The 13,913-nt window shown below is 46.9% G+C and overlaps 39 non-coding genes and 1 pseudogene across 39 annotated transcripts; all 40 read left to right on the top strand.

Moving 5' to 3' along the window:
* Positions 1-9: 9 nt before the first annotated feature.
* On the top strand, positions 10-128 carry LOC145148273 (5S ribosomal RNA). The gene has a single exon (XR_013729165.1). It is a non-coding gene; the product is annotated as a 5S ribosomal RNA (ribosomal RNA).
* A 228-nt stretch (positions 129-356) lies between these two features.
* LOC145143663 (5S ribosomal RNA) lies at positions 357-475 on the top strand. The gene has a single exon (XR_013724693.1). It is a non-coding gene; the product is annotated as a 5S ribosomal RNA (ribosomal RNA).
* Positions 476-703: 228 nt separating this feature from the next.
* On the top strand, positions 704-822 carry LOC145149659 (5S ribosomal RNA). The gene has a single exon (XR_013730512.1). It is a non-coding gene; the product is annotated as a 5S ribosomal RNA (ribosomal RNA).
* A 253-nt stretch (positions 823-1,075) lies between these two features.
* On the top strand, positions 1,076-1,194 carry LOC145154502 (5S ribosomal RNA). The gene has a single exon (XR_013734974.1). It is a non-coding gene; the product is annotated as a 5S ribosomal RNA (ribosomal RNA).
* Positions 1,195-1,423: 229 nt separating this feature from the next.
* Positions 1,424-1,541, top strand: LOC145145887 (5S ribosomal RNA). Its single transcript, XR_013726839.1, has one exon. It is a non-coding gene; the product is annotated as a 5S ribosomal RNA (ribosomal RNA).
* A 230-nt stretch (positions 1,542-1,771) lies between these two features.
* Positions 1,772-1,890, top strand: LOC145147903 (5S ribosomal RNA). The gene has a single exon (XR_013728801.1). It is a non-coding gene; the product is annotated as a 5S ribosomal RNA (ribosomal RNA).
* A 228-nt stretch (positions 1,891-2,118) lies between these two features.
* Positions 2,119-2,237, top strand: LOC145135797 (5S ribosomal RNA). Its single transcript, XR_013720044.1, has one exon. It is a non-coding gene; the product is annotated as a 5S ribosomal RNA (ribosomal RNA).
* A 230-nt stretch (positions 2,238-2,467) lies between these two features.
* On the top strand, positions 2,468-2,586 carry LOC145144278 (5S ribosomal RNA). The gene has a single exon (XR_013725289.1). It is a non-coding gene; the product is annotated as a 5S ribosomal RNA (ribosomal RNA).
* Positions 2,587-2,815: 229 nt separating this feature from the next.
* Positions 2,816-2,934, top strand: LOC145144279 (5S ribosomal RNA). The gene has a single exon (XR_013725290.1). It is a non-coding gene; the product is annotated as a 5S ribosomal RNA (ribosomal RNA).
* Positions 2,935-3,164: 230 nt separating this feature from the next.
* On the top strand, positions 3,165-3,283 carry LOC145150923 (5S ribosomal RNA). Its single transcript, XR_013731728.1, has one exon. It is a non-coding gene; the product is annotated as a 5S ribosomal RNA (ribosomal RNA).
* A 232-nt stretch (positions 3,284-3,515) lies between these two features.
* LOC145149059 (5S ribosomal RNA) lies at positions 3,516-3,634 on the top strand. Its single transcript, XR_013729920.1, has one exon. It is a non-coding gene; the product is annotated as a 5S ribosomal RNA (ribosomal RNA).
* Positions 3,635-3,864: 230 nt separating this feature from the next.
* Positions 3,865-3,983, top strand: LOC145147904 (5S ribosomal RNA). Its single transcript, XR_013728802.1, has one exon. It is a non-coding gene; the product is annotated as a 5S ribosomal RNA (ribosomal RNA).
* A 228-nt stretch (positions 3,984-4,211) lies between these two features.
* On the top strand, positions 4,212-4,330 carry LOC145149403 (5S ribosomal RNA). The gene has a single exon (XR_013730262.1). It is a non-coding gene; the product is annotated as a 5S ribosomal RNA (ribosomal RNA).
* Positions 4,331-4,560: 230 nt separating this feature from the next.
* On the top strand, positions 4,561-4,679 carry LOC145146122 (5S ribosomal RNA). The gene has a single exon (XR_013727073.1). It is a non-coding gene; the product is annotated as a 5S ribosomal RNA (ribosomal RNA).
* Positions 4,680-4,908: 229 nt separating this feature from the next.
* LOC145145134 (5S ribosomal RNA) lies at positions 4,909-5,027 on the top strand. The gene has a single exon (XR_013726122.1). It is a non-coding gene; the product is annotated as a 5S ribosomal RNA (ribosomal RNA).
* Positions 5,028-5,255: 228 nt separating this feature from the next.
* On the top strand, positions 5,256-5,374 carry LOC145149332 (5S ribosomal RNA). Its single transcript, XR_013730183.1, has one exon. It is a non-coding gene; the product is annotated as a 5S ribosomal RNA (ribosomal RNA).
* A 229-nt stretch (positions 5,375-5,603) lies between these two features.
* LOC145143664 (5S ribosomal RNA) lies at positions 5,604-5,722 on the top strand. Its single transcript, XR_013724694.1, has one exon. It is a non-coding gene; the product is annotated as a 5S ribosomal RNA (ribosomal RNA).
* A 230-nt stretch (positions 5,723-5,952) lies between these two features.
* LOC145151319 (5S ribosomal RNA) lies at positions 5,953-6,066 on the top strand (annotated as a pseudogene).
* A 254-nt stretch (positions 6,067-6,320) lies between these two features.
* Positions 6,321-6,439, top strand: LOC145154503 (5S ribosomal RNA). The gene has a single exon (XR_013734975.1). It is a non-coding gene; the product is annotated as a 5S ribosomal RNA (ribosomal RNA).
* Positions 6,440-6,669: 230 nt separating this feature from the next.
* Positions 6,670-6,787, top strand: LOC145145888 (5S ribosomal RNA). The gene has a single exon (XR_013726840.1). It is a non-coding gene; the product is annotated as a 5S ribosomal RNA (ribosomal RNA).
* Positions 6,788-7,016: 229 nt separating this feature from the next.
* On the top strand, positions 7,017-7,135 carry LOC145147905 (5S ribosomal RNA). The gene has a single exon (XR_013728803.1). It is a non-coding gene; the product is annotated as a 5S ribosomal RNA (ribosomal RNA).
* Positions 7,136-7,362: 227 nt separating this feature from the next.
* Positions 7,363-7,481, top strand: LOC145144280 (5S ribosomal RNA). The gene has a single exon (XR_013725291.1). It is a non-coding gene; the product is annotated as a 5S ribosomal RNA (ribosomal RNA).
* Positions 7,482-7,708: 227 nt separating this feature from the next.
* On the top strand, positions 7,709-7,827 carry LOC145147158 (5S ribosomal RNA). The gene has a single exon (XR_013728071.1). It is a non-coding gene; the product is annotated as a 5S ribosomal RNA (ribosomal RNA).
* Positions 7,828-8,056: 229 nt separating this feature from the next.
* LOC145146326 (5S ribosomal RNA) lies at positions 8,057-8,175 on the top strand. Its single transcript, XR_013727276.1, has one exon. It is a non-coding gene; the product is annotated as a 5S ribosomal RNA (ribosomal RNA).
* A 228-nt stretch (positions 8,176-8,403) lies between these two features.
* LOC145149600 (5S ribosomal RNA) lies at positions 8,404-8,522 on the top strand. The gene has a single exon (XR_013730455.1). It is a non-coding gene; the product is annotated as a 5S ribosomal RNA (ribosomal RNA).
* A 227-nt stretch (positions 8,523-8,749) lies between these two features.
* LOC145149404 (5S ribosomal RNA) lies at positions 8,750-8,868 on the top strand. The gene has a single exon (XR_013730263.1). It is a non-coding gene; the product is annotated as a 5S ribosomal RNA (ribosomal RNA).
* Positions 8,869-9,100: 232 nt separating this feature from the next.
* LOC145140130 (5S ribosomal RNA) lies at positions 9,101-9,219 on the top strand. Its single transcript, XR_013722088.1, has one exon. It is a non-coding gene; the product is annotated as a 5S ribosomal RNA (ribosomal RNA).
* Positions 9,220-9,448: 229 nt separating this feature from the next.
* LOC145150147 (5S ribosomal RNA) lies at positions 9,449-9,567 on the top strand. The gene has a single exon (XR_013730973.1). It is a non-coding gene; the product is annotated as a 5S ribosomal RNA (ribosomal RNA).
* Positions 9,568-9,795: 228 nt separating this feature from the next.
* On the top strand, positions 9,796-9,914 carry LOC145149217 (5S ribosomal RNA). Its single transcript, XR_013730070.1, has one exon. It is a non-coding gene; the product is annotated as a 5S ribosomal RNA (ribosomal RNA).
* A 229-nt stretch (positions 9,915-10,143) lies between these two features.
* Positions 10,144-10,262, top strand: LOC145140087 (5S ribosomal RNA). Its single transcript, XR_013722077.1, has one exon. It is a non-coding gene; the product is annotated as a 5S ribosomal RNA (ribosomal RNA).
* A 230-nt stretch (positions 10,263-10,492) lies between these two features.
* LOC145149661 (5S ribosomal RNA) lies at positions 10,493-10,611 on the top strand. The gene has a single exon (XR_013730514.1). It is a non-coding gene; the product is annotated as a 5S ribosomal RNA (ribosomal RNA).
* A 229-nt stretch (positions 10,612-10,840) lies between these two features.
* On the top strand, positions 10,841-10,959 carry LOC145153895 (5S ribosomal RNA). Its single transcript, XR_013734387.1, has one exon. It is a non-coding gene; the product is annotated as a 5S ribosomal RNA (ribosomal RNA).
* Positions 10,960-11,188: 229 nt separating this feature from the next.
* Positions 11,189-11,307, top strand: LOC145146831 (5S ribosomal RNA). Its single transcript, XR_013727757.1, has one exon. It is a non-coding gene; the product is annotated as a 5S ribosomal RNA (ribosomal RNA).
* A 228-nt stretch (positions 11,308-11,535) lies between these two features.
* Positions 11,536-11,654, top strand: LOC145155628 (5S ribosomal RNA). The gene has a single exon (XR_013736058.1). It is a non-coding gene; the product is annotated as a 5S ribosomal RNA (ribosomal RNA).
* Positions 11,655-11,883: 229 nt separating this feature from the next.
* Positions 11,884-12,002, top strand: LOC145147745 (5S ribosomal RNA). Its single transcript, XR_013728638.1, has one exon. It is a non-coding gene; the product is annotated as a 5S ribosomal RNA (ribosomal RNA).
* Positions 12,003-12,230: 228 nt separating this feature from the next.
* Positions 12,231-12,349, top strand: LOC145148594 (5S ribosomal RNA). Its single transcript, XR_013729472.1, has one exon. It is a non-coding gene; the product is annotated as a 5S ribosomal RNA (ribosomal RNA).
* A 228-nt stretch (positions 12,350-12,577) lies between these two features.
* On the top strand, positions 12,578-12,696 carry LOC145140090 (5S ribosomal RNA). Its single transcript, XR_013722078.1, has one exon. It is a non-coding gene; the product is annotated as a 5S ribosomal RNA (ribosomal RNA).
* A 228-nt stretch (positions 12,697-12,924) lies between these two features.
* Positions 12,925-13,043, top strand: LOC145146630 (5S ribosomal RNA). The gene has a single exon (XR_013727565.1). It is a non-coding gene; the product is annotated as a 5S ribosomal RNA (ribosomal RNA).
* A 219-nt stretch (positions 13,044-13,262) lies between these two features.
* Positions 13,263-13,381, top strand: LOC145155567 (5S ribosomal RNA). Its single transcript, XR_013736000.1, has one exon. It is a non-coding gene; the product is annotated as a 5S ribosomal RNA (ribosomal RNA).
* A 230-nt stretch (positions 13,382-13,611) lies between these two features.
* On the top strand, positions 13,612-13,730 carry LOC145149043 (5S ribosomal RNA). The gene has a single exon (XR_013729905.1). It is a non-coding gene; the product is annotated as a 5S ribosomal RNA (ribosomal RNA).
* Positions 13,731-13,913: the final 183 nt, after the last annotated feature.

The raw sequence follows: 13,913 nt of genomic DNA on the forward strand, positions 1-13,913 counted from the left end.
TAGTATTTCGGGTGCGATCATACCAGCACTAATGCACTTGATCCCATCAGAACTCCGCAGGTAAGCGTGCTTGGGCGAGAGTAGTACTAGGATGGGTGACCCCCTGGGAAGTCCTCGTGTTGCACCCCCCTTTTTCGTTGCCCGTTTGCGTTTTTTTAGATTTTACGTGCGGTTTTTTTTGTTTTTTTTTCTTTCTTGCTATTTCTATGCTCGGGTGGCCTCCGCTTCATGGTTCATGGTTTTCGTATTTTTGGAACGGAGCCGATCGGTCACGTGGGTCCCACGCCTCGCGTACGAAAACAAAGGAGGTTCTGCGTCTTTTAAGACATAAAAGCAATAAGCATGGATAGTATTTCGGGTGCGATCATACCAGCACTAATGCACCGGATCCCATAAGAACTCTGTAGTTAAGCGTGCTTGGGCGAGAGTAGTACTAGGATGGGTGACCCCCTGGGAAGTCCTCGTGTTGCACCCCCTTTTTCGTTGCCCGTTTGCGTTTTTTTAGATTTTACGCACGGTTTTTTTTTGTTTTTTTTTCTTTCTTGCTATTTCTATGCTCGGGTGGCCTCCGTTTCATGGTTCATGGTTTTCGTATTTTTGGAACGGAGCCGATCGGTCACGTGGGTCCCACGCTTCGCGTACGAAAACAGAGGAGGTTCTGCGTCTTTTAAGACATAAAAGCAATAAGCATGGATAGTATTTCGGGTGCGATCATACCAGCACTAATGCACCGGATCCCATCAGAACTCTGCAGTTGAGTTTGCTTGGGCGAGAGTAGTACTAGGATGGGTGACCCCCTGGGAAGTCCTCGTGTTGCACCCCCTTTTTCATTGCCCGTTTGCGTTTTTTTAGATTTTACGTGCGGTTTTTTTTGTTTTTTTTTCTTTCTTGCTATTTCTATGCTCGGTGGCCTCCGCTTCATGGTTCATGGTTTTCGTATTTTTGGAACGGAGTCGATCGGTCACGTGGGTCCCACGCCTCGCATACGAAAACAAAGGAGGTTCTGCGTCTTTTAAGACATAAAAGCAATAAGCGTCTTTTAAGACATAAAAGCAATAAGCATGGATAGTATTTCGGGTGCGATCATACCAGCACTAATGCACCGGATCCCATAAGAACTCCGCAGTTAAGCGTGCTTGGGCGAGAGTAGTACTAGGATGGGTGACCCCCTGGGAAGTCCTCGTGTTGCACCCCCCTTTTTCGTTGCCCGTTTGCGTTTTTTTAGATTTTACGCACGATTTTTTTTTGTTTTTTTTTCTTTCTTGCTATTTCTATGCTCGGGTGGCCTCCGTTTCATGGTTCATGGTTTTCGTATTTTTGGAACGGAGCCGATCGGTCACGTGGGTCCCACGCTTGGCGTACGAAAACAGAGGAGGTTCTGCGTCTTTTAAGACATAAAAGCAATAAGCATGGATAGTATTTCGGGTGCGATCATACCAGCACTAATGCACCGGATCCCATCAGAACTCCGCAGTTAAGCGTGCTTGGGCGAGAGTAGTACTAGGATGGGTGCCCCCTGGGAAGTCCTCGTGTTGCACCCCCTTTTTCGTTGCCCGTTTGCGTTTTTTTAGATTTTACGTGCGGTTTTTTTTTTGTTTTTTTTTTCTTTCTTGCTATTTCTATGCTCGGGTGGCCTCCGCTTCATGGTTGATGCTTTTCGTATTTTTGGAACGGAGCCGATCGGTCACGTGGGTCCCACGCCTCGCGTACGAAAACAAAGGAGGTTCTGCGTCTTTTAAGACATAAAAGCAATAAGCATGGATAGTATTTCGGGTGCGATCATACCAGCACTAATGCACCGGATCCCATCAGAACTCCGCTGTGAAGCGTGCTTGGGCGAGAGTAGTACTAGGATGGGTGACCCCCTGGGAAGTTGTCGTGTTGCACCCCCCTTTTTCGTTGCCCGTTTGCGTTTTTTTAGATTTTACGTGTGGTTTTTTTTGTTTTTTTTTCTTTCTTGCTATTTCTATGCTCGCGTGGCCTCCGCTTCATGGTTCATGGTTTTCGTATTTTTGCAACGGAGTTGATCGGTCACGTGGGTCCCACGCCTCGCGTACGAAAACAAAGGAGGTTCTGCGTCTTTTAAGACATAAAAGCAATAAGCATGGATAGTATTTCGGGTGCGATCATACCAGCACTAATGCACCGGATCCCATCAGAACTCCGCAGTTAAGCGTGCTTGGGCGAGAGTAGTACTAGGATGGGTGACCCCCTGGGAAGTCCTCGTGATGCACCCCCTTTTTCGTTGCCCGTTTGCGTTTTCTTAGATTTTACGTGCGGTTTTTTTTTTGTTTTTTTTTTCTTTCTTGCTATTTCTATGCTCGGGTGGCCTCCGCTTCATGGTTGATGCTTTTCGTATTTTTGGAACGGAGCCGATCGGTCACGTGGGTCCCACGCCTCGCGTACGAAAACAAAGGAGGTTCTGCGTCTTTTAAGACATAAAAGCAATAAGCATGGATAGTATTTCGGGTGCGATCATACCAGCACTAATGCACCGGATCCCATCAGAACTCCGCTGTGAAGCGTGCTTGGGCGAGAGTAGTACTAGGATGGGTGACCCCCTGGGAAGTCCTCGTGTTGCACCCCCCTTTTTCGTTGCCCGTTTGCGTTTTTTTAGATTTTACGTGTGGTTTTTTTTGTTTTTTTTTTCTTTCTTGCTATTTCTATGCTCGCGTGGCCTCCGCTTCATGGTTCATGGTTTTCGTATTTTTGCAACGGAGTTGATCGGTCACGTGGGTCCCACGCCTCGCGTACGAAAACAAAGGAGGTTCTACGTCTTTTAAGACATAAAAGCAATAAGCATGGATAGTATTTCGGGTGCGATCATACCAGCACTAATGCACCGGATCCCATCAGAACTCCGCTGTGAAGCGTGCTTGGGCGAGAGTAGTACTAGGATGGGTGACCCCCTGGGAAGTCCTCGTGTTGCACCCCCCCTTTTTCGTTGGCCGTTTGCGTTTTTTTAGTTTTTACGTGCGGTTTTTTTTGTTTTTTTTTTCTTTCTTGCTATTTCTATGCTCAGGTGGCCTCCGCTTCATGGTTCATGGTTTTCGTATTTTTGGAACGGAGCCGATCGGTCACGTGGGTCCCACGCCTCGCGTACGAAAACAAAGGAGGTTCTGCGTCCTTTAAGACATAAAAGCAATAAGCATGGATAGTATTTCGGGTGCGATCATACCAACACTAATGCATCGGATCCCATAAGAACTCCGCAGTTAAGCGTGCTTGGGTGAGAGTAGTACTAGGATGGGTGACCCCCTAGGAAGTCGTCGTGTTGCACCCCCCTTTTTCGTTGCCCGTTTGCGTTTTTTTAGATTTTACATGCGGTTTTTTTTTTTGTTTTTTTTTTCTTTCTTGCTATTTCTATGCTCGGGTGGCCTTCGTTTCATGGTTCATGGTTTTCGTATTTTTGGAACGGAGTCGATCGGTCACGTGGGTCCCACGCCTCGCGTACGAAAACAGAGGAGGTTCTGCGTCTTTTAAGACATAAAAGCAATAAGCATGGATAGTATTTCGGGTGCGATCATACCAGCACTAATGCACCGGATCCCATCAGAACTCCGTAATTAAGCGTGCTTGGGCGAGAGTAGTACTAGGATGGGTGACCCCCTGGTAAGTCCTCGTGTTGCACCTCCTTTTTCGTTGCCCGTTTGCGTTTTTTTAGATTTTACGTGCGGTTTTTTTTTTTGTTTTTTTTTCTTTCTTTCTATTTCTATGCTCGGGTGGCCTCCGCTTCATGGTTGATGCTCTTCGTATTTTTGGAACGGAGCCGATCGGTCACGTGGGTCCCACGCCTCGCGTACGAAAACAAAGGAGGTTCTGCGCCTTTTAAGACATAAAAGCAATAAGCATGGATAGTATTTCGGGTGCGATCATACCAGCACTAATGCACCGGATCCCATCAGAACTCCGCTGTGAAGCGTGCTTGGGCGAGAGTAGTACTAGGATGGGTGACCCCCTGGGAAGTTGTCGTGTTGCACCCCCCTTTTTCGTTGCCCGTTTGCGTTTTTTTAGATTTTACGTGTGGTTTTTTTTGTTTTTTTTTCTTTCTTGCTATTTCTATGCTCGCGTGGCCTCCGCTTCATGGTTCATGGTTTTCGTATTTTTGGAACGGAGCTGATCGGTCACGTGGGTCCCACGCCTCGCGTACGAAAACAAAGGAGGTTCTGCGTCTTTTAAGACATAAAAGCAATACGCATGGATAGTATTTCGGGTGCGATCATACCAGCACTAATGCACCGGATCCCATCAGAACTCCGCTGTGAAGCATGCTTGGGCGAGAGTAGTACTAGGATGGGTGACCCCCTGGGAAGTCCTCGTGTTGCACCGCCCTTTTTCGTTGCCCGTTTGCGTTTTTTTAGATTTTACGTGCGGTTTTTTTTTTGTTTTTTTTTCTTTCTTGTTATTTTTATGCTCGGGTGGCCTCCGCTTCATGGTTGATGGTTTTCGTATTTTTGGAACGGAGCCGATCGGTCACGTGGGTCCAACGCCTCGCGAACGAAAACAAAGGAGGTTCTGGGTCTTTTAAGACATAAAAGCAATAAGCATGGATAGTATTTCGGGTGCGATCATACCAGCACTAATTCACCGGATCCCATCAGAACTCCGCAGTTAAGCGTGCTTGGGCGAGAGTAGTACTAGGATGGGTAACCCCCTGGGAAGTCTTCGTGTTGCACCCCCCTTTTTCGTTGCCCGTTTGCGTTTTTTTAAATTTTACGTGCGGTTTTTTTTTGTTTTTTTTTCTTTCTTGCTATTTCTATGCTCGGGTGGCCTCCGCTTCATGGTTTATGGTTTTCGTTTTTTTGGAACAGAGCCGATCGGTCACGTGGGTTCCACGCCTCGCGTACGAAAACAAAAGAGGTTCTGCGTCTTTTAAGATATAAAAGCAATAAGCATGAATAGTATTTCGGGTGCGATCATACCAGCACTAATGCACCGGATCCCATCAGAACTCCGCAGTTAAGCGTGCTTGGGCGAGAGTAGTACTAGGATGGGTGACCCCCTGGGAAGTCCTCGTGTTGAACCCCCCTATTTTCGTTGCCCGTTTGCGTTTTTTTAGATTTTACGTGCGGTTTTTTTTTGTTTTTTTCTTTCTTGCTATTTCTATGCTCGGGTGGCCTCCGCTTCATGGGTGATAGTTTTCGTATTTTTGGAACGGAGCCGATCGGTCACGTGGGTCCCACGCCTCGCGTACGAAAACAAAGGAGGTTCTGCGTCTTTTAAGACATAAAAGGAATAACAATGGATAGTATTTCGGGTGCGATCATACTAGCACTAATGCACTTGATCCCATCAGAACTCCGCAGGTAAGCGTGCTTGGGCGAGAGTAGTACTAGGATGGGTGACCCCCTGGGAAGTCCTCGTGTTGCACCCCCCTTTTTCGTTACCCGTTTGCGTTTTTTTAGATTTTACGTGCGGTTTTTTTTGTTTTTTTTTTCTTTCTTGCTATTTCTATGCTCGGGTGGCCTCCGCTTCATGGTTCATGGTTTTCGTATTTTTGGAACGGAGCCGATCGGTCACGTGGGTCCCACGCCTCGCGTACGAAAACAAAGGAGGTTCTGCGTCTTTTAAGACATAAAAGCAATAAGCATGGATAATATTTCGGGTGCGATCATACCAGCACTAATGCACCGGATCCCATAAGAACTCTGTAGTTAAGCGTGCTTGGGCGAGAGTAGTACTAGGATGGGTGACCCCCTGGGAAGTCCTCGTGTTGCACCCCCCTTTTTCGTTGCCCGTTTGCGTTTTTTTAGATTTTACGCACGGTTTTTTTTTGTTTTTTTTTTCTTTCTTGCTATTTCTATGCTCGGGTGGCCTCCGTTTCATGGTTCATGGTTTTCGTATTTTTGGAACGGAGCCGATCGGTCACGTGGGTCCCACGCTTCGCGTACGAAAACAGAGGAGGTTCTGCGTCTTTTAAGACATAAAAGCAATAAGCATGGATAGTATTTCGGGTGCGATCATACCAGCACTAATGCACCGGATCCCATCAGAACTCCCCAGCGTGCTTGGGCGAGAGTAGTACTAGGATGGGTGACCCCCTGGGAAGTCCTCGTGTTGTACCTCCTTTTTCGTTGCCCGTTTGCGTTTTTTTAGATTTTACGTGCGGTTTTTTTTGTTTTTTTTTTCTTTCTTGCTATTTCTATGCTCGGTGGCCTCCGCTTCATGGTTCATGGTTTTCGTATTTTTGGAACGGAGTCGATCGGTCACGTGGGTCCCACGCCTCGCATACGAAAACAAAGGAGGTTCTGCGTCTTTTAAGACATAAAAGCAATAAGCGTCTTTTAAGACATAAAAGCAATAAGCATGGATAGTATTTCGGGTGCGATCATACCAGCACTAATGCACCGGATCCCATAAGAACTCCGCAGTTAAGCGTGCTTGGGCGAGAGTAGTACTAGGATGGGTGACCCCCTGGGAAGTCCTCGTGTTGCACCCCCCTTTTTCGTTGCCCGTTTGCGTTTTTTTAGATTTTACGCACGATTTTTTTTTGTTTTTTTTTTCTTTCTTGCTATTTCTATGCTCGGGTGGCCTCCGTTTCATGGTTCATGGTTTTCGTATTTTTGGAACGGAGCCGATCGGTCACATGGGTCCCACGCTTGGCGTACGAAAACAGAGGAGGTTCTGCGTCTTTTAAGACATAAAAGCAATAAGCATGGATAGTATTTCGGGTGCGATCATACCAGCACTAATGCACCGGATCCCATCAGAACTCCGCAGTTAAGCGTGCTTGGGCGAGAGTAGTACTAGGATGGGTGCCCCCTGGGAAGTCCTCGTGTTGCACCCCCTTTTTCGTTGCCCGTTTGCGTTTTTTTAGATTTTACGTGCGGTTTTTTTTTTGTTTTTTTTTCTTTCTTGCTATTTCTATGCTCGGGTGGCCTCCGCTTCATGGTTGATGCTTTTCGTATTTTTGGAACGGAGCCGATCGGTCACGTGGGTCCCACGCCTCGCGTACGAAAACAAAGGAGGTTCTGCGTCTTTTAAGACATAAAAGCAATAAGCATGGATAGTATTTCGGGTGCGATCATACCAGCACTAATGCACCGGATCCCATCAGAACTCCGCTGTGAAGCGTGCTTGGGCGAGAGTAGTACTAGGATGGGTGACCCCCTGGGAAGTTGTCGTGTTGCACCCCCCTTTTTCGTTGCCCGTTTGCGTTTTTTTAGATTTTACGTGTGGTTTTTTTGTTTTTTTTTCTTTCTTGCTATTTCTATGCTCGCGTGGCCTCCGCTTCATGGTTCATGGTTTTCGTATTTTTGCAACGGAGTTGATCGGTCACGTGGGTCCCACGCCTCGCGTACGAAAACAAAGGAGGTTCTGCGTCTTTTAAGACATAAAAGCAATAAGCATGGATAGTATTTCGGGTGCGATCATACCAGCACTAATGCACCGGATCCCATCAGAACTCCGCTGTGAAGCGTGCTTGGGCGAGAGTAGTACTAGGATGGGTGACCCCCTGGGAAGTCCTCGTGTTGCACCCCCCCTTTTTCGTTGCCCGTTTGCGTTTTTTTAGTTTTTCGTGCGGTTTTTTTTGTTTTTTTTCTTTCTTGCTATTTCTATGCTCGGGTGGCCTCCGCTTCATGGTTCATGGTTTTCGTATTTTTTGAACGGAGCCGATCGGTCACGTGGGTCCCACGCCTCGCGTACGAAAACAAAGGAGGTTCTGCGTCTTTTAAGACATAAAAGCAATAAGCATGGATAGTATTTCGGGTGCGATCATACCAGCACTAATGCATCGGATCCCATAAGAACTCCGCAGTTAAGCGTGCTTGGGTGAGAGTAGTACTAGGATGGGTGACCCCCTGGGAAGTCCTCGTGTTGCACCCCCCTTTTTCGTTGCCCGTTTGCGTTTTTTTAGATTTTACATTCGGTTTTTTTTTGTTTTTTTTTCTTTCTTGCTATTTCTATGCTCGGGTGGCCTCCGTTTCATGGTTCATGGTTTTCGTATTTTTGGAACGGAGCCGATCGGTCACGTGGGTCCCACGCCTCGCGTACGAAAACAAAGGAGGTTTTGCGTCTTTTAAGACATAAAAGCAATAAGCATGGATAGTATTTCGGGTGCGATCATACCAGCACTAATGCACCGGATCCCATCAGAACTCCGCAGTTAAGCGTGCTTGGGCGAGAGTAGTACTAGGATGGGTGACCCCCTGGTAAGTCCTCGTGTTGCACCTCCTTTTTCGTTGCCCGTTTGCGTTTTTTTAGATTTTACGTGCGGTTTTTTTTTTTTTGTTTTTTTTTCTTTCTTGCTATTTCTATGCTCGGGTGGCCTCCGCTTCATGGTTGATGCTCTTCGTATTTTTTCTTTCTTGCTATTTCTATGCTCGGGTGGCGTCGCGTACGAAAACAAAGGAGGTTTTGCGTCTTTTAAGACATAAAAGCAATAAGCATGGATAGTATTTCGGGTGCGATCATACCAGCACTAATGCACCGGATCCTATCAGAACTCCGCTGTGAAGCGTGCTTGGGCGAGAGTAGTACTAGGATGGGTGACCCCCTGGGAAGTTGTCGTGTTGCACCCCCCTTTTTCGTTGCCCGTTTGCGTTTTTTTAGATTTTACGTGTGGTTTTTTTTTGTTTTTTTTCTTTCTTGCTATTTCTATGCTCGCGTGGCCTCCGCTTCATGGTTCATGGTTTTCGTATTTTTGGAACGGAGCTGATCGGTCACGTGGATCCACGCCTCGCGTACGAAAACAAAGGAGGTTCTGCGTCTTTTAAGACATAAAAGCAATACGCATGGATAGTATTTCGGGTGCGATCATACCAGCACTAATGCACCGGATCCCATCAGAACTCCGCTGTGAAGCATGCTTGGGCGAGAGTAGTACTAGGATGGGTGACCCCCTGGGAAGTCCTCGTGTTGCACCGCCCTTTTTCGTTGCCCGTTTGCGTTTTTTTAGATTTTACGTGCGGTTTTTTTTTTGTTTTTTTTTTTCTTTCTTGTTATTTCTATGCTCGGGTGGCCTCCGCTTCATGGTTGATGGTTTTCGTATTTTTGGAACGGAGCCGATCGGTCAAGTGGGTCCCACGCCTCGCGAACGAAAACAAAGGAGGTTCTGGGTCTTTTAAGACATAAAAGCAATAAGCATGGATAGTATTTCGGGTGCGATCATACCAGCACTAATTCACCGGATCCCATCAGAACTCCGCAGTTAAGCGTGCTTGGGCGAGAGTAGTACTAGGATGGGTAACCCCCTGGGAAGTCCTCGTGTTGCACCCCCCTTTTTCGTTGCCCGTTTGCGTTTTTTTAAATTTTACGTGCGGTTTTTTTTTGTTTTTTTTTCTTTCTTGCTATTTCTATGCTCGGGTGGCCTCCGCTTCATCGTTTATGGTTTTCGTTTTTTTGGAACAGAGCCGATCGGTCACGTGGGTTCCACGCCTCGCGTACGAAAACAAAGGAGGTTCTGCGTCTTTTAAGATATAAAAGCAATAAGCATGAATAGTATTTCAGGTGCGATCATACCAGCACTAATGCACCGGATCCCATCAGAATTCCACAGTTAAGCGTGCTTGGGCGAGAGTAGTACTAGGATGGGTGACCCCCTGGGAAGTCCTCGTGTTGAACCCCCCTATTTTCGTTGCCCGTTTGCGTTTTTTTATATTTTACGTGCGGTTTTTTTTTGTTTTTTTCTTTCTTGCTATTTCTATGCTCGGGTGGCCTCCGCTTCATGGGTGATAGTTTTCGTATTTTTGGAACGGAGCCGATCGGTCACGTGGGTCCCACGCCTCGCGTACGAAAACAAAGGAGGTTCTGCGTCTTTTAAGACATAAAAGCAATAAGCATGGATAGTATTTCGGGTGCGATCATACCAGCACTAATGCACCGGATCCCATCAGAACTCCGCAGTTAAGCGTGCTTGGGCGTGAGTAGTACTAGGATGGGTGACCCCCTGGGAAGTCCTTCTGTTACACCCCCCCTTTTTCATTGCCCGTTTGCGTTTTTTTAGATTTTACGTGCGGTTTTTTTTGTTTTTTTTTCTTTCTTGCTATTTCTATGCTCGGGTGGCCTCCGCTTCATGGTTCATGGTTTTCGTATTTTTGGAACGGAGCCGATCGGTCAAGTGGGTCCCACGCCTCGCGTACGAAAACAATGGAGGTTCTGCGTCTTTTAAGACATAAAAGCAATAAGCATGGATAGTATTTCGGGTGCGATCATACCAGCACTAATGCACCGGATCCCATCAGAACTCCGCAGTTAAGCGTGCTTGGGCGTGAGTAGTACTAGGATGGGTGACCCCCTGGGAAGTCCTCGTGTTACACCCCCCTTTTTCATTGCCCGTTTGCGTTTTTTTAGATTTTACGCACGGTTTTTGTTTGTTTTTTTTTTCTTTCTTGCTATTTCTATGCTCGGGTGGCCTCCGTTTCATGGTTCACGGTTTTCGTATTTTTGGAACGGAGCCGATCGGTCACGTGGGTCCCACGCTTCGCGTACGAAAACAGAGGAGGTTCTGCGTCTTTTAAGACATAAAAGCAATAAACATAGATAGTATTTCGGGTGCGATCATACCAGCACTAATGCACCGGATCCCATCAGAACTCTGCAGTTGAGTTTGCTTGGGCGAGAGTAGTACTAGGATGGGTGACCCCCTGGGAAGTCCTCGTGTTGCACCCCCTTTTTCGATGCCTGTTTGCGTTTTTTTAGATTTTACGTGCGTTTTTTTTTTGTTTTTTTTTTCTTTCTTGCTATTTCTATGCTCGGGTGGCCTCCGCTTCATGGTTGATGGTTTTCGTATTTTTGGAACGGAGCCGATCGGTCACGTGGGTCCCACTCCTCGCGTACGAAAACATAGGAGGTTCCGCGTCTTTTAAGACATAAAAGCAATAAGCATGGATAGTATTTTGGGTGCGATCATACCAGCACTAATGCACTGGATCCCATCAGAACTCCACAGTTAAGCGTGCTTGGGCGAGAGTAGTACTAGGATGGGTGACCCCCTGGGAAGTCCTCGTGTTGCACCCCCCTTTTTCGTTGCCCGTTTGCGTTTTTTTAGATTTTTCGTGGGGTTTTTTTTGTTTTTTTTTTCTTTCTTGCTATTTCTATGCTCGGGTGGCCTCCGCTTCATGGTTCATGGTTTTCGTATTTTTGGAACGGAGCCGATCGGTCAAGTGGGTCCCACGCCTCGCGTACGAAAACAAATGAGGTTCTGCGTCTTTTAAGACATAAAAGCAATAAGCATGGATAGTATTTCGGGTGCGATCATACCAGCACTAATGCACCGGATCCCATCAGAACTCCGCAGTTAAGCGTACTTGGGCGTGAGTAGTACTAGGATGGGTGACCCCCTGGGAAGTCCTCGTGTTACACCCCCCCTTTTTCATTGCCCGTTTGCGTTTTTTTAGATTTTACGTGCGGTGTTTTTTGTTTTTTTTCTTTCTTGCTATTTCTATGCTCGGGTGGCCTCCGCTTCATGGTTCATGGTTTTCGTATTTTTGGAACGGAGCCGATCGGTCACGTGGGTCCCACGCCTCGCGTACGAAAACAAAGGAGGTTCTGCGTCTTTTAAGACATAAAAGCAATAAGCATGGATAGTGTTTCGGGTGCGATCATACCAGCACTAATGCACCGGATCCCATAAGAACTCCGTAGTTAAGCGTGCTTGGGCGAGAGTAGTACTAGGATGGGTGACCCCTTGGGAAGTCCTCGTGTTGCACCCCCTTTTTCGTTCCCCGTTTGCGTTTTTTTAGATTTTACGCACGGTTTTTTTTTGTTTTTTTTTTCTTTCTTGCTATTTCTATGCTCGGGTGGCCTCCGTTTCATGGTTCATGGTTTTCGTATTTTTGGAACGGAGCCGATCGGTCACGTGGGTCCCACGCTTCGCGTACGAAAACAGAGAAGGTTCTGCGTCTTTTAAGACATAAAAGCAATAAGCGTGGATAGTATTTCGGGTGCGATCATACCAGCACTAATGCACCGGATCCCATCAGAACTCCGCAGTTGAGCTTGCTTGGGCGAGAGTAGTACTAGGATGGGTGACCCCCTGGGAAGTCCTCGTGTTGCACCCCCTTTTTCGATGTATGTTTGCGTTTTTTTAGATTTTACGTGCGTTTTTTTTTTGTTTTTTTTTCTTTCTTGCTATTTCTATGCTCGGGTGGCCTCCGCTTCATTGTTGATGGTTTTCGTATTTTTGGAACGGAGCCGATCGGTCACGTGGGTCCCACACCTCGCGTACGAAAACAAAGGAGGTTCTGGGTCTTTTAAGACATAAAAGCAATAAGCATGGATAGTATTTCGGGTGCGATCATACCAGCACTAATGCACTAGATCCCATCAGAACTCCGCAGTTAAGCGTGCTTGGGCGAGAGTAGTACTAGGATGGATGACCCCCTGGGAAGTCTTCGTGTTGCACCCCCTTTTTCGTTGCCCGTTTGCGTTTTTTTAGATTTTACGTGCGGTTTTTTTTGTTTTTTTTTTCTTTCTTGCTATTTCTATGCTCGGATGGCCTCCGCTTCATGGTTCATGGTTTTCGTATTTTTGGAACGGAGCCGATCGGTCAAGTGGGTCCCACGCCTCGCGTACGAAAACAATGGAGGTTCTGCGTCTTTTAAGACATAAAAGCAATAAGCATGGATAGTATTTCGGGTGCGATCATACCAGCACTAATGCACCGGATCCCATCAGAACTCCGCAGTTAAGCGTGCTTGGGCGTGAGTAGTACTAGGATGGGTGACCCCCTGGGAAGTCCTCGTGTTACACCCCCCTTTTTCATTGCCCGTTTGCGTTTTTTTAGATTTTACGTGCGGTTTTTTTTGTTTTTTTTTCTTTTTTGCTATTTCTATGCTCGGGTGGCCTCCGCTTCATGGTTCATGGTTTTCGTATTTTTGGAACGGAGCCGATCGGTCACGTGGGTCCCACGCCTCGCGTACGAAAACAAAGGAGGTTCTGCGTCTTTTAAGACATAAAAGCAATAAGCATAGATAGTATTTCGGGTGCGATCATACCAGCACTAATGCACCGGATCCCATAAGAACTCCGCAGTTAAGCGTGCTTGGGCGAGAGTAGTACTAGGATGGGTGAACCCCTGGGAAGTCCTCGTGTTGCACCCCCCTTTTTCGTTGCCCGTTTGCATTTTTTTAGATTTTACGTGCGGTTTTTTTTTCTTTCTTGCTATTTCTATGCTCGAGTGGCCTCCGTTTCATTGTTCATGGTTTTCGTATTTTTGGAACGGAGCCGATCGGTCACGTGGGTCCCACGCCTCGCGTACGAAAACAAAGGAGGTTCTGCGTCTTTTAAGACATAAAAGCAATAAGCATGGATAGTATTTCGGGTGCGATCATACCAGCACTAATGCACCGGATCCCATCAGAACTCCACAGTTAAGCGTGCTTGGGCGAGAGTAGTACTAGGATGGGTGACCCCCTGGGAAGTCCTCGTGTTGCACCCCCCTTTTTCGTTGCCCGTTTGCGTTTTTTTAGATTTTACGAACGGTTTTTTTTTGTGTTTTTTTTCTTTCTTGCTATTTCTATGCTCGGGTGGCCTCCGTTTCATGGTTCATGGTTTTCGTATTTTTGGAACGGAGCCGATCGGTCACGTGGGTCCCACGCTTCGCGTACGAAAACAGAGGAGGTTTTGCGTCTTTTAAGACATAAAAGCAATAAGCATGGATAGTATTTCGGGTGCGATCAAACCAGCACTAATGCACCGGATCCCATCAGAACTCCGCAGTTGAGCTTGCTTGGGCGAGAGTAGTACTAGGATGGGTGACCCCCTGGGAAGTCCTCGTGTTGCACCCCCTTTTTCGATGCCTGTTTGCGTTTTTTTAGATTTTACGTGCGGTTTTTTTTTGTTTTTTTTTCTTTCTTGCTATTTCTATGCTCGGGTGGCCTCCGCTTCATGGTTGATGGTTTTCGTATTTTTGGAACGGAGCCGATCGGTCATGTGGGTCCCACGCCTCGCGTACGAAAACAAAGGAGGTT

Source organism: Lactuca virosa, chromosome 1, assembly GCF_052849685.1.
Source record: "Lactuca virosa cultivar CGN04683 chromosome 1, Lactuca_virosa_CGN04683_v6, whole genome shotgun sequence".
NCBI lineage: Eukaryota > Viridiplantae > Streptophyta > Magnoliopsida > Asterales > Asteraceae > Lactuca > Lactuca virosa.